Here is a 16,389-nt window from a genome sequence, read left to right on the forward strand (position 1 = left end):
CATGTGCCTAGTGGGAAATCCGGCACTGTTAGTGACACGCCTGGGACACTCCCATATCACGCTCATAAGATGGGCCATCTCCTTGCATGTGAATAGCCACCTGCCAGTCACTGTCCAGGAACGCCCAATACATTTTCATTGTACTTCCCATGTAGGGTCTCACATGTATGGTGCCACTTACCGTAGATGTATACAAAGTATCAGCATTGTGTCTGACTCAGAATCAGGACTAGTATGTTTGTATATTACTGTGTATAACTTCTCTCTGATTACTTTCCTCTAATTAAACCTTTCCCTATGGGGTGATTCTGCAAACTGGTTACACAGTCAGCTGTGTAGAAGATATTTAAAAAAACACATTTGCTTGTTTGCAAATAAACCTTTCAATTGATCATTCTCTTTCATCTAATGAGCAGACTTACAAAAAATATATATTACAGTAAACCTTTGGGACAAAAGCTGCATGGATGCAACAAAGTATTTATACTAATTGGAAATTTTGTTTTTTTCTCAAGGTTGTTGTGTATTAGTATATTGGACAACCCTCAATGCACTTACCACAACTGTACTTCCCATTTACACTAACTCCAGCTATACCTCCCTACACTTACCCCAGCTGTACTTCCCGATTACACTTACCCCAGCTGTACTTCCCCTGATTACACTTACCCCAGCTGTACTTCCTCTGATTACACTTACCCCAGCTGTACTTCCCGAAAACACTTACCCCAGCTGTACTTCCCCTCCCTACACTCACCCCAGCTGTACCCCACCCCAGGTGTACTCCCCTCATTACACTTACTCTAGCTGTACTTCCCCTCCCTACACACACCCAGCTGTACCCCTACACTTACCCCAACTGTACTCCCCTCATTACACTTATTCCAGCTGTACTTCCCTCCCAACAGCTGTACCCTTCCTACACTTACCCCAGCTGTACTTCCCTTCCCTGCACATACCCCAGCTGTACTTCCCCTTCCTACACGTACCCCAGCTGTACTTCCCCTCCCTACACGTACCCCAGCTGTACTTCCCTTCCATACATTCACCCCAGCTGTACTTTCCACTCCTTACACGAATCCCAGCTGTAATTCCACTCCCTATACTTACCCCAGCTGTGTTTATCCTCCCTACAATTACCCCAGCTGTACTTCCCTTTCCTACACTCACCACAGCTGTACTTCCACTCTCTACACTTACCCCAGCTGTACTTCCCTTCCCTTCACTTACGCCAGCTGTAATTCCCTTCACTACGCTCACCCCAGCTGTACTTGCACTCCCTACACTTAGCCCAGCTGTACTTCCCCTCCCTACAATGTGCACTATGTTTCACAGCAGACAGTGGGGGTTACATTACACTAATGCCCCATTCACACACAAATCCTGGGCCCATGTTGATACTTCTTTCACACTGAGGCAAGGATGTGGGGAAAACCCAGGTCGTGTGTCAAGTCGTGAATGCCGTCAGAAATGGTGTTCCTGGGTTATGTTAAAAGGAGCTATCCAAGAAACCCTCTATCAGTCCCCAGGGTATCCAGCTCAGACCCAGGGAAAAACTAGGGTCATGGACCCGGGTCACATTACTTATGTCAACGTATTCATATCAACACGCGACTTGGGTTTTTGCAGGTCCTTGCCTCGTTGGTGAAAGGGGTATGACATTACTTATACATCTCACTTCTTTGCCTAATCTTCGTGATGGAATCAATCATTAATCTGAATCAATCATCAATAATCTGAAGTCCTAGATTGTAGTGACAACTGCTGCAACCAAGGAGGTTGTGGAGATCACCAAGGAGGAGCAGAGCTGGCAGTGACAGTGTAACTCCCTGGGTCCATCACCTGATGGGAGACAGAATTCCAGCAGATACTCTGAACCGGCCTTCCCTTGGGGTAATTACTCCTCAGTACTACACTGTCATTTCCCACTGACTTCACAAAATGTTGATACTTGTTTGAATGTGACAATAAACAAAATTTTTCTATTTGTTGTATGAAAAAAGCTGCAAGGATGTTCTGTACCCAAAGATAAATCTGTACACGTATTGCTGACTCGTCACAAATATATTTATCAATAGCTTTACAAGGGGGGATGTCAGGCCCTGCCCCCCACATACATCGGAGACCTTGAGGGGTGCTGATCAAATATTCATGAGAAGTATCAACTGAGTAGGATCAAGCACCTTATGAATATAAAGCAGGCATCATGAATATTAATGAGTCAGTGCCTCAGGCAGAGTCAGTGCTAGTGGAGCAGGCAGTGTCAGCCGACACCGCACACCCTATCACCAGACTGCACAACTTACCCTTCCTGCAGCCCTGTGCTGTGTCTACACATGCTTCCATACAGTGAACGGCTGTCAGCACTCTGTTGGATAGGTCGAGCCATCCACCAATCAGCATGCTGACAGTCATTCCCTGTCTGGCAGCAGACTAACAGAATGCAATTCAGTGGATGTGGGGTAAATGTCCCCTGGCTCAGCCTACCTCTGCTCGAAGGCCCCTAGAACTTTATGCCTATATGTGAAGACCCTGCTCTCCATTACTTTAGTCCATATATTCTTCTCAACCCAGTATTAGGTGTGCACAGCTCCCTGTTCCATTAGAGAAATAAAGTAGAGAGATATACAGTCCAATTAGCTTCTGTCATTTTACAGGATGTGCTTTGAAAAATGTCAGAAGCTGATTGGTTGGTACGTTTTCTTTCTTCAAGGCTGATACATCTCCCCTAAATTAGTGATATTATGCAGCGCCTCAGGTGACTGCCACTTTATGCCTCGTGTCAGCGCTTACCTTGTCCCCATTGACGACACTGTCTCCTAGATACTTCATAGGCTGTAAGCTGGATGCATTTATTGTGCGTAGGCAACTGGTCCACTTTCAGTCAAATGGTCATTCACAGCAAAAGGACAGTGGGGGTAATTCAGACTTGATCGTAGCTCTGCTAAATTTAGCACATCTACGATCAGGAACACAGACATGCGGGGGGATGCCCAGCACAGGGTTAGCCCGCCCCACATGTCAGTCCCTGCCCCGTCGCTGAAGTACAAAAGTTGGGTGATGCTTTTGCACTTCAGGAGTAGCTCCCAGCCAGCGCAGCTTTTGTGTGCTGGCCGGGAGCTACTCGTCACTGCCCGGGTCGCAGCGGCTGCGTGTGACATCACGCAGCCATGGCAGCCCGCCCCATGTACGGTGTGGCCATGTCTGCGTTGGCCGGACCACACCCACAAAACGGTAGCCAAATGCCGCCGTGCCATGTCAATCAGGCGATCGCTAGGCCACGACAGCCATCGACTGTCAGCCATGTGCCGGCTCACTGCGGCGCCGGCGCGTGCACAGTTCTGACCTGATCACTGCGCTGTGAAGAACTGCAGCGAGCGATCAGGTCAGAATGCCCCCCAATAATAGGACCACAGACCCTAAATAGAGATTAATTAGCGCTGCTTTGTAGGGAAGTTACGTGGAAATAATACGCAAAATGCAATTATGATATGGGGGTGTCAAAAAAAGAGGAGGGTAATTGTGAAACCCCTCTAATAAATTCTAAGTACAACCTCCTGTTTGCCAGATAAGCTCCTCTAGAAATCTTTTAGGATACTTTTGTGAATAGAAGCTACGTAACACCATGAGAGGAAGAACTTTATTCCAAGAAAAAAAAAGAATAAATATATGTGTAAACAAATTTGCTAAGAAAGTTAAAGAAAAGAATTTATACAAAGCAGAGGACATTTGGTAAGGATGCATGGCAACATAAAACTATACATTTGTATTATTTTATTGGGAGTTGGCAATACAAAGTAACAAAATAGATGCAAAGACAAAAAAAGATTTCCCTTATTTTCTCAAGCTCTTTGTAACAATCAAAGTTAATGTAAGCTGTGATTACACTGTAATTAGTGAATATAATGGAGCAGCGATTGTTAGATAAATCACCTAGCCTGTTAGATAATACTGCAGGTATTAATGCCTGGCTATAAGTGCAATAAAAACTATTATATTATCTCTAGATAATGACTGTAAAAATGCACTTGTCTTACAGTAAAGAGATAGCAGCAATACATAGATGTATAAAAAAAAGGTAATGTCATTAATTCAGTGTACTAAAGTCAATGTTTTATATATTTTTATTATAATGTACTTCTTTTAATGTATCACTGGACCTTTGTGCACAGATGCAAATGGAAAAATATTGCACCTGGCGCATGTACAGCCACTGTGCGCGGGATTCAGGACCGGCCCCTCAGTGACAGATGGTCCCCGCTTAGGAAAAGTGTGACAGATGAATGAAATTATAACAGTTCCTTTCATGTTTTACTATCCTGATTCTGACTTTCAAAGAAACAAAACTTTATTTAGATTTTGTAAGAATATGAATGTTGCTTCATGTGTGGATGATTCCAGCTTTCTATTATGTCAGTATTATTTTTTTATTCAAATTCATTTTCTTTGGCAATGGTGTTATTTTTGGTGTATTATCTACCGTACAGTGTGTGTGATGTGTAAATTATGATGAATAGAATCTACTTTTCTCATCTTTTGTTAATTACAGGTATAGGATCAACTAGTATTAGTGACCTGTCATTTCATGGGGCGTGTCTCTCTCCTCCCTCTTGAGCTGGCTGTGACCCGTAGGGGAGATTTATTAACGCTTGAAGAGAGATAAACTACCAACCAAACAGATCCTGTCATTTTTCAAACACAGCCTGTACCATGGCAATTGGGAGCAGATTGGTTGGTACTTTATCTTTCTCCAAGACTTGATACATCTTCCCATGTATGCTGCTGTGCTATGTGGATGCAGATATCACCTAAGGTACACCCCACATGCGGCCTGCCAGTAGTGTGTAGCAGTGGGTGTTGAACGGGGCATGTGAGTGTGATGAAGCTTATGTCTTTATGCTGGTTTGCATCGTGCACATTAGACAGGATTTATATGCGCATGCCAACGTGATGACAAGTCTTATCAGTCTTCAGTTTTATTGAACAGACTAGGGGGGTAATTCCAAGTTGATCGCAGCAGGAAATTTTTTAGCAGTTGGGCAAAACCATGGAGGTCATTCCGAGTTGTTCGCTCGCAAGCGGATTTTAGCAGATTTGCTCATGCTAAGCCGCCGCCTACTGGGAGTGAATCTTAGCATCTTAAAATTGCGAATGATGTATTCGCAATATTGCGATTACACACCTCGTAGCAGTTTCTGAGTAGCTCCAGACTTACTCGGCATCTGCGATCATTTCACTGCTTGTCGTTCCTGGTTTGACGTCACAAACACACCCAGCGTTCGCCCAGACACTCCTCCGTTTCTCCGGCCACTCCTGCGTTTTTTCCGGAAACGGTAGCGTTTTTTCCCACACGCCCATAAAACGGCCTGTTTCCGCCCAGTAACACCCATTTCCTGTCAATCACATTACAATCGCCAGAACGATGAAAAAGCCGTGAGTAAAATTACTAAGTGCATAGCAAATTTACTTGGCGCAGTCGCAGTGCGAACATTGCGCATGCGCATTAAGCGGAAAATCGCTGCGATGCGAAGATTTTTACCGAGCGAACAACTCGGAATGAGGGCCCATGTGCACTGCGGGGGGGGCAGATGTAACATTTGCAGAGAGAGTTAGATTTGGGTGGGTTATTTTGTTTCTGTGCAGGGTAAATTCTGGCTGCTTTATTTTTACACTGCAATTTAGATTGCAGATTGAACACACCACACCCAAATCTAACTCTCTCTGCACATGTTAAATCTGCCTCCCCTGCAGTGCACATGGTTTTGCCCAACTGCTAAAAAAATTCCTGCTGCGATCAACTTGGAATTACCCCCAAGGTGGAATGCTGTGATTCATAGATACTCGGTTGATGATTTTGCAGTAGTTTGTGGGGGTTTAGTATGAAATACCTTCGATCAAAAGCCTAACAACAATTGACAGACGGTCAAAATCCTGACAAGGTAAAAATACCGACATTTAAAATACAGACAAGGTCAAAATACAACATTTAAAATGTCGACTGGTCAAAAAGTCGACACTAGTTTTTAATTGTTTTTTTATGTGTATGTCGACACACTATTATATCCTCTCTCCAGGTCCACTGGGATGGTAAAGTATGAACAAGTCGGTTTCAATGAAAAACTCATGTCAACATTTTGACCTGTACAGTGCTGTCTGTAATGCAAGGTGTCCTTCCTTCTGTGTGGGCCCCAGACTGACTGACAAGATAAGAGAGGTCTGCATGATATCTGAGGGCATATCGGGGCATTTTGTGAAAAGTGAGGGTCTGGGGGCATGTGGGGTAGGTTTGGAGCAAGTGAGTGATCTAAGTGGCACGTGGGGTATAGGGGTCATTCGGCGCAAAGTACCAATTCTTCCCCCCAGCAACACTGCATCACCGTCCCCGAATGTCTCTGCCTGTCAATCAGGCGATCGCATCTTCGGGGCCGCGCATGTGCAGAACGGCAATCAGCCAAATGCAATCACATCACAGTAGCCATCGATGCTGAATAAGGCTCCACACTCACTGCTGTGGATGATTCCTGCTGCTGTGACTGTGTGTGGCTACAGTGCATGAGAGTTACAGACAGCAATCTTCCCCCAATAATCTGCCTATTGCTCCTTGCACACTCCCCCGACTCCTCCCACTTTGGCTGTTATCTGTGGGCAGTGACTGCTCCTCTGATTCTGCTCACTCCGGACATATGCAGCAGCCATCGATGCAATGGTGAGGTGAGTTGGCACTGTCAGGGCTGGATGAAGTGCCACATGGGCCTGGGGCTAAAAAATGTTTTACAGACCTATACTGAGAAGGGGAGGAGCTGTGACCAGTGCTGGGTGTGGTCAGTGCTGTGTGGGTGTGGTCAGTGCTGTGTGGGTGTGGTCAGTGACATATGGGTGTGGTCACCTCTAGACTATCAGACCCACTGTCTCACATAATACATGAAAATAGAAAATTTGCAGAACTTTGTGAGAAAACTAGAAATATAATTTTAATACTTATGATTTATGGCCGACCAAGTGGCCATAATTGTCTTTTAGAGGCGGAATACATGTTCTTCTAGCAAGCCTCCCTAGTACCAGCATGTGGGGCATTGAAGGGACCTCTGGTACATATAGTCCACCTGTAAAAGTATTAAAATAAAACAGTATACACACACAGTTACATTGAAAGTTTATTAAACACCCTTGCACACTCACACGTACTTACCTACATTCCCTGTAGCTTTTCACGTCCACTTGTCCAGTAGCATTCACAAAACTACAAAAATAATCCTACACTCACTGCTCCCTGGTATAGATCACGTCCTCTAGGGTCCATGTAGGAATCCAAGGGGTTAAAAAAATAAAAATGCAACACCGATCCATGCTGGACATGAGGAAGTGTATGTGTTAACACATACACTTCCTCTATGCGAATACTGGGGTCCATGTAGCTTCTCTCAGTAGGAGACCTGACAGTCAATCAGTGGGCACCTCCGTAGGAGCGGCCAGAGAGTTGCCAGACTGTCAAAGAGTCCCTCATTGATTTCAATGTTTGGAACCGCACATTGATGTCAATGGTGGGAACTGATACATTGTAGTTAATGATTGGAACCGCAACGTCACTAGAGGTCAACCTTGCTGTTCCCATAATTGACTACAATGTATACAATGGAGATTCTGGCCTCGCCACTCCCCCACAATGGCAGCGACACGCCGACACCACCCCCTCCCCGTCCCCAAATGGCAGCAGATTATCAATAACTGATAGTCTGCTGCTAATCTGCGCCCAATGTTGCAAACCTGTACCAAACATTGGTACTTTGCAGCATGCGCTGCATTTCCAGCCACGTCTACACTAGGACCCCATACGATATATAAGATATATCATTCCAATGTTTGTGTCCAGCTTAACACAAATATTTAATAAGCACAGAGCATGTGTTATTTTACCTTATTTCGTTATTATTTACTTATATCCTAACTGAAAGGTGACACCCAGATCTATATATATCATACGTATATAGTGTAGGGAGAGCTGTCATACTGTACAGTACCATCGTGTGAAGGACAGAGAAGCTCTGGTAACTGAAAAAACATTCAGAATGTTATTACTGTGAACGTCCATCTCACATCACTCACCCAGATCCATTTCCCCAGTGGCTTTCCCACTACGCAGGGCTAGATTATCAAAGGGGCGGATGGAGGTACAGCTCCAGGCCTCTCACAGATCTGTGCAGGCTTCTGTCAAACTCACCTATAAAAAGATGGTTTATTTATAGGCGAAATTTTGGTAAGAGATGGGAACTCACACCCTATTACATTGGTCGAGTTATAAACATCTGGATGCGAGTTTGGGCATTGCGGGTTGTGGGAAACATGTGAGTTTGCATGTTCCCGCATCCTATTACATTGTCTGATTTCTAAAAATGTGCGAGCGTAGTGGTAAACTCGCATGTTTTCCAAACTTGCACCCTATTACATTTAGCCCATGGTGTGTACCCAGCTTAAGTTGCAATTTGGGCTCTAAAAAAGAAACATTAATATATATGGCTTTTGTGTATTTGATTAATTTTTTTTAATTAATCTTTTTTGTGATCACATTTTCTCATGCACCCCAGTGTTAGCTCATTTAATCCACCTATGTCAGCTGGTTTTATTGCACGCCGAGGAGTTTTGCAGCAGGTATGCTTGGTGATGGTCACCTTTAAAAGCCAATGAGCTGTGAGCTTTACCAGTTAGCATACATAAAATTTAACACTAATGTAATTGAAATTGCCATGTATATAATTCTGAGTGATAGAGTAGGAAAAACGGGGTCCCCTGACAGGGGCTGCAAGCTTAAATGTATTGATTAATATAAGAACTCAAACCCAAGGGTGTAGCTACAATAGGTGCAGGGAATACGGCTGCTATGGGACCCAGGATGCCTCTAGGGCCCGGCCCTCCACCTGCAACTAGTTGCTGCCACCTCCTGGGCCCATTAGCTTATTATTTCTCAGCAGTGTACCATGCTGCTGCACTGCAGCCACATCTGCTGTCCGTTCGGCTCCTTCTTGCTTCGTTGATGGTGGAAGGAGATGTGGCTGAGCGTGCAGGTACATCCCAGGACCATAGCCACGCCTCCTCCCTGTATCATTCAGTGAGGAAGAGAGATGGAGTCAGCCAGGAGAGCAGATGTGCCTGTAGTGTAGTAGCACAGCACACTACTGAGAAGGTGACTGTCAGCTCTGAGTAGTCCTTCAGGAAGGGGTTGTAGGAGAGAGCTGCAAGTATTCTTCCGAGAGGAGGTGGGAGAGAGAAAGCTGTGAGTAGTACCCTGGGGGTTGGGGTGGATTTGAGAGCTCTCCGGTTTCTGCTGATAGGGAGGGTTCGGAGTAGTCCACAGTGGGGTGGCCCCATGGAAATTGTGCTTTGGGGCCCCCATAGATATAGTTATGCCCCTGCTTAAACCCCATTGTTTATTATGGTGAGTGTAGAGTGTATTTAAACAATGTGGTCACATAACACATGCACCCAGATCTAGGGGTGGTGAGTGCAGTGCATCATTGCCTTTTATTGTGACATTACCTGAGTGCCACCATTGCTACTGTCTGTGTTTGTCTCCATGGTGGGAACGCCTATGGAAGGCACCAGGGACTACTTGTTTATATAACATGAGTACAGTGCTGTCTGACTGGGTTTATACTCATACTACAGAGGAACCAGGGGTTTTTAGCTGATAAACCCAGGGAAGTCACGTATTTGGAGGATAGAAAATGTGTGTCTTACCTGCAGTGCACCTCTCCCCTGCCGTCTGGTGCAGCTGAATTAATGTCAGTGATCAACCAGAGCATCTTTTGAAGGAAGGGTGGGTGTGTTTCTTGCCTGTCAGTCTGGAAAGGGAAGGAGGGGTCTAAGTTATAAAAGACTGTCTGGGCCATTTATCTGTATGACCGATTCCGGAAAGCTGGCCGGTGACTAGGGAGTAGATTCTGCTAGTGAGTGACAGGACCATGAACATTTACTGTCAGTGGTGGATTTCCCACTAGGCATGTGAGGCAGCTGCTACATATAACTTTATAGAATGCACTGTTACCTCAACACTGATTGGTCACCATGGGCAACTTCTCCACTGACTCACTTCTCCACTCTTTTTACTGCTTTATCATTATACCCCAAAGTTTACTTCTTTTCCCATCTAGGTCTTTTCAGGACCATTCACTGTTAAAGCACAACCAATTTGCTGATGCTGGTAGACATGCAGCATCCAGGACCATGGAGTCCCCAACTGCAAGACAAACCCGCCAGTCAACCATTGCTGTACATGGAGACTTCAGCAGTAACACAAATTTGACAATCTGCTAATGTTGCAAGAACGTCAGATTTCAGATTGAAACCGTGATAAGACTTTAAACATGCTGCATTTCACTATGAGGCAAATATCCAGTATGAGAGGCACCCTAAGGTAAATACTGCAATGATGTATGCACCACAGTGCTAAGACATGGTGCAGAGAAGCACTTGGTATGTGTTACTGCGGGGCAGTGTCGGACTGGAGCATGAAGGGCCCACCGGGGGTATGCAGTGGTAGAGGGCCCATGATCAGAGGTGTGGCCAGCCACCGCAGAGGTTTGGATAACCATTATAGAGTACCTGGTCTGGACTCCTTGATAATTTATATAGTAATTAATGCTAGTGCATGCATGATAATGTGCCAGATTAATGACAGCAATGTACTGTGGAGAATACATCATAATCCTGTGCAGTATGAGGTACAGTAACATATGTATAATATATAATTCAAGTGCACAGCCTAGTACCTGATCGCTAGAGGAGGAGGGCCCCCCAGGCAGTGGGGTCTACCGGTGGTTTCCCCTGTGGGCCAGTCCGAGCCTGCTGCAGGTGCAAGGTGAAACTCCCACCGCACATGGACCTACCTGAGCCAGTTGTTGTGGGCCTAATTCAGATCTGTTCGCTCGCTAGCTATATTTTGCAGCGCTGCGAACAGATAGACGCCGCCTATGGGGGAGTGTATTTTAGCTTTGCAAGTATACGATCGCATGTGCCACCGCCCTGTACAAAAATAGCTTGTGCAGTTTCTGAGTAGCTCTAACCTTACTCAGTCAATTCGAGCCCGGAATTGACGTCCGACACCCGCCCTGCAAACGCTTTGACACGCCTGCGTTTTTCCAACCACTCCCAGAGAACGGTTAGTTGCCACCCACAAACGCCTTCTTCCTGTCAATCTCCTTGCGAACGGATGTGCAAATGGTTTCTTTGCTAGAACCAGTGCACAACAACGATCCGCTTTGTAACCATACGGCGCGCCTGTGCATTGCGGTGCATACGCATGCACAGTAGTTACTTGATCGCTGCGCAACGAAAAATGCTAGTGAGCGAACAGATCTGAATTAGGCTCTAAGTCTCTGGTTGCTGGAACACACAATAAATCAAAAGGGTTTTTCTTATATATTTGAAAATATTACTCTGCTCTCCAAATGACATTCTGTGGAGCAACAGGTCCAGTGGATGATTCAACATACATGTATGGAAAATGTAAGGTTCAGGGTCAAGTTTCCCATTGAGTAGGATCACTGCTGCCACTTCCCAATGAGAATCATCATTTCCTTATAAATTACTTAATTGGAAATAGGAACCAGGAAGCAAAAAGAATGTGACATATTCCTGGCATTGATTTGCACATAGTCTTTCAGTTGCAGGAAATGTTGTGTGCTACCAGTAATTACATCAAGAGCTTCACAAGTGCCTTAGAAAACATGCCATCAGATGGTCTTAGAGTGATCATCCATGCTGACAGGACACCTGCTGGGGAACATCAAGGTTGATTCAATTCTCAATGACCAATGAGGAAGCAATCATTATTGTTGGCCAAGAGTGTCAAAGCAGGAACATCGTACTCCAAAAAAGATCTGGAGGATTTCATTCAATTTGGGAAACTAACAGAGCATATGATGCACTGCAATATCCATTGTTTTTTTGGCAGGGAGAAGATGGATACAATTTTCAGGTCATTGAGGGTCACAAGGTTACATCAATGTAATTCTATGCCTATAGGTTAATGATCAACGTACTTCGAGGACCATTCTTCAACCTGGGCAACACCGGGTATTCTTTTTAAGTGGTTACTGTTATGAAGACATTTTAGAATGAATAGTGCATGTTCTTAGTATCCTGCAACGCTACTGGCCACAGCAACATGTTTTATACAACCCCTGGGACTAATTCCTATGTATGATACATATGTTTAGGACTGTAACACTTTGCATTAGAATGTCAGTATAACCACATACTGTACTGTAGGGTGTGTGCGTGTGTGGGGGAGGGGGGGTACACGCTACTATAGTAAATGATAAAATAAACCAGCATAAAAAAATCATTTGGCTAGTGTTTTTTAAATATTCTCAATAGTGAAAATTGAAAAAATATTTATGATTTCAGTTACATCTGAGAAGCATCTAAGACAGTGGTTCCCAAACGGTGTGCCGTGGCTCCCTGGGGTGCCTCAGGACACTTGCAGGGGTGCCTTGGATTGGTGGTCCAGGACCAATTAAAATTATTTCTGGTCAATGTAACATGCAAAACCAGTGCTGGTGGCTGCCAATCATAAAATATGTGGACAAACAAGCAAATCCTGTCCCTCACCACACAGTTTAACTTATGAATGACACATACACACAATTTACTTTATTTAATATTTCTTTCTAAATGTCTCAATAAGAAGCTTTTGTCCTGGAGGTGCCGTAAAAAAATTCTGATGCTCTATGGTGCTGTGATTCCAAAAAGTTTGGGAACCACTGATCTAAGAAATGGAAAATGTTATCAGATATATATATATATTTATTTATTGATATATTGGCAGTTTTCATCTAAACAGTTTTTGAATACGTGTTACAGTGTCCTGGTTACCCAGAGGTGCAGCATATATTCAGAAAGAACTCTCTATGACGGTGGTTCCCAAACTTTCTTGAATCACGGCACCCTAGAGTATCAGCATTTTTTTCACGGCACCCTTAGACTGAATGTTTTTTTCTTAATAAATAAAAAAAGAAATTCAGTTAAGTAAAATGTGCTTACCTGTCATCCGTAGGGTCAGTGTGGTGGGATGCAGTCAATTTACCTACAATCAAAATCCCAATGGTCAATTGACCGATGGTCAAAATACAGACACGGCCAAAATACCGACATGGTCAAAATACCGATATTAAAAATGTCTACACGGTCAATGTATCGACATTTGAAATGTCGACAGATCAAAAAATCAACATGAGTTTTTCATGATTTTCTTCATTGAAACTGACAGTCATACTTTACCATCCCAGTGGACGTGGAATATAATAGTGTGCCAAGCGCCACGAGGCACCGTCTCCGAAGCATGGCGAGCGCAAGCGAGCACACTTATACAGTGCCCATGTCGGCCTATGTCGACACATACAGCATTTTTAAAACCTAGTGTTGACTTTTTGACCTGTCGACATTCTAAATGTCTTTATTTTAACCATGTCGATATTTTGACCTAGTCGTTATTTTGACCATCGGCCAATTGTTGTCGGTATTTTGACCGTCGGAATCTTGATTGTAGGTAAATCATACTGATCCCAGTGTGGTGGTGGTGCACAGTTGTGCTTCTGATTTTTCACATGTGAAAGGATTGGCAGCCACTAGCACTGGTTTTGTCTGTCTCTGACTATAATTAATTTGATTTGGTTCTGGACCACTAACCTGAGGCACCATTGCAAGATCCTCGCGGCACCCCAGGATGACTAGGCACACAGTTTGGGCACCACTGCTCTATGGAGATTAAATTGCAGGCGGGAAATGTAAAAAAAAAACTGTGGCGCAGGGCTTTTCCCAGTATCTGCGGGGTTTTGCTGTTCAATTGAGGGGCTGAAAAATCACTGCATCTTTTTTCTCACACTTTTAGAACAAGTCTGATGTTTTCTAAAATCATTAATTTAAGGAAAAATAACCAGGACTTGCTCTGGCACCCCTGCGGAAACCCCCCTAATGACTAATTAAGCAAAAGTTTCCAATTAGCTTAGTTTGTAAAAACCCAACTTGTGCAGCGGTGTCTTCTGCATCCAATGTCGATAGCCAGGTCTTCTGCAGCAGCGGTGAGTGTGTGCGAATGTGTTCCTGAGTGTTCAGAGTAAACCCCCTGAAGCATACATCATACAAAGTGCAATGTACTGTATGTCATTACTCCGATATATACAGGGACAGAGATCACAGTGAGCCATTAGATGTGGCAGTAGGGACATCCTGGCTGCGCTGAATGCTTTATATTAGATGTGGACACCAATCCAGAGCATTGGAGCAAGCTTGAAGGGACGGCAGAATAACGTGTATTAATTACTGACTGACGCATTTTAAAAGATCCACCAGTGTTGCTAACTATTTTATTTGTAATACTGAGATCTTTAAAACATGCAGTCCTCGTAAAACTGTATTATACACAATAGCTATAGTGGTCACGGTGCGGGCTAGAGAGGGGGGTTTCCAGGCAGCCAGAACACCTCCCCCCCTGCATTTCACCTATGCCTCAGCAGCCCTGGACCCTCCTAGCAGTCCCCTCCCAAGTTGGAAGATGGAGGGGAGACCACTGGGAGCCGCAGAGACCACTGGTGACTTCTGGATGGGTGAGTATCTTTTTTTTAAAAACTTGTTCCAGCTCTGGACACTCCGCAACCATTTTTTTCAATATATCATGGGTATCAGGGATGCACGTACCCGTGGTAATCCAAAATTGCGCGAGGCAAGCAATGTGTTTTACCTTTCTAAACCTCGCTCCCAATTGAATCCCCCCTATAGCATTTATGCCCAGCAAATTTTATATACTAAAATAACGCAACAGTCTACATGTGCTGTAACCTATAGCACCTAATCTGCAATTACCTTCCAGCGGATTCATGGTATTTAGTCTAATAGAGACATACACATGCATATTTCCCAGCATGGTAGTCTCATGAATCAGGACAGGGGGTGTGGCTATGCCATGATGAGGGCGTGGCTGTTATGATGGGGTGTAATTAGGCATGTCTAGAGCGCTGACTGCCTTTTAGCCAACTTTATTCCCCTCCAAATGCCTATTTTTTGCCAGTAGTGGCATTCATCCCAGTTTTCCCACCATGGGACATATATATGGTCGTGAGTGGGATGGCTGGACAAACCTCTCAAATCAGGACTGTTCTGCCTAATTGGGAACAGATGGGAAGTACAGGATGTGATTATTATTGTACTATTGCAATTATGTTAGTAAATGGCCTGCATAATGTGACATAATGTGACAGCTCTGCCACTTTTACACTAAGGGGTATATTTACTAAAATGTGGGTTTTTAGATCTGGAGATGTTGCCTATAGCAACCAATCAGATTGTAGCTATTATCTTCCAAAAGGTGCTAGATCAATGATAAGCAGAATTTGATTGGTTGCTATGGGCAACATCTCCAGTTCTAAGAACCCGCACTTGAATATACCCCTTAGAGTGTCTGACACTACAGCCGGCTTTGTGCTCAGCAATGGGGTAAGATGAGGAAAGGTAAATGTTTGCTATTGATTATGGAGAGTTGCAGGCAGTTCTCTATGCATGATTAATAATAATTGTATTGCCTGCACAGAAATAACAATGGTATATGTAAAGGGCTGCTACTAGCCAATGACATGAGCACAAAATAAAACATGACCAGTTCTAAACCTAAAGAAATGGCACTTGTCATAAACAGCTCATGTGCCCCCTTCTATTTCCAGGAGCAATTCTTTTGACTAAGGGACCTATGTACTAAGCATTGGATATAAAGTGGAGAGAGATAAAGTACCAGCCAATCAGCTCCTAACTGCCATGTTACAGGCTGTGTTTGAAAAATGACAGTTAGGAGCTGGTTGGCTGGTACTTTATCTCAGTCCACTTTATTTATCTCCAAGGCTTAGTAAATCGTCTCCTAAATAACAAGATCCATGTAATATGGGAGACCAAACGGTGAAGCAGATGTTCATTTGTAATATGGCCCAATGGCCAATCCCAGGTGTGTGACAGGTGTGTGACAGGTGTAAAGGGAGAGGTGCACTATAGTCAGTAACAAACCAATATGGAGGATTTTATACACATTTTTCCCTGTAGTAATACAGTACTTGGCAATCAATTAGGAGCTTTCTCTATATGGCATCATTATACATAGTAGCAACCTAAAGATGAAAACTATTAGCAAACAGAAACACTGGACAGAGTGTAGTGAATATGGATATGTTGCTATGGTATGTGGTTAGCATACCGACTAGCGGTCACAATACAGACGCCAGGATCCCGACGGGGGCACCATACCACTGCCGTTATACCGGCGAAGTATATGACTACCCCTCTATGGGTGTCCGCAACACCCATATAGGGAGATTAGAACCTGTGGCGAGTATAGCGTAGCTCACCACCGAG

The sequence above is a fragment of the Pseudophryne corroboree genome, chromosome 2, assembly GCF_028390025.1.
Source record: "Pseudophryne corroboree isolate aPseCor3 chromosome 2, aPseCor3.hap2, whole genome shotgun sequence".
Lineage (NCBI taxonomy): Eukaryota > Metazoa > Chordata > Amphibia > Anura > Myobatrachidae > Pseudophryne > Pseudophryne corroboree.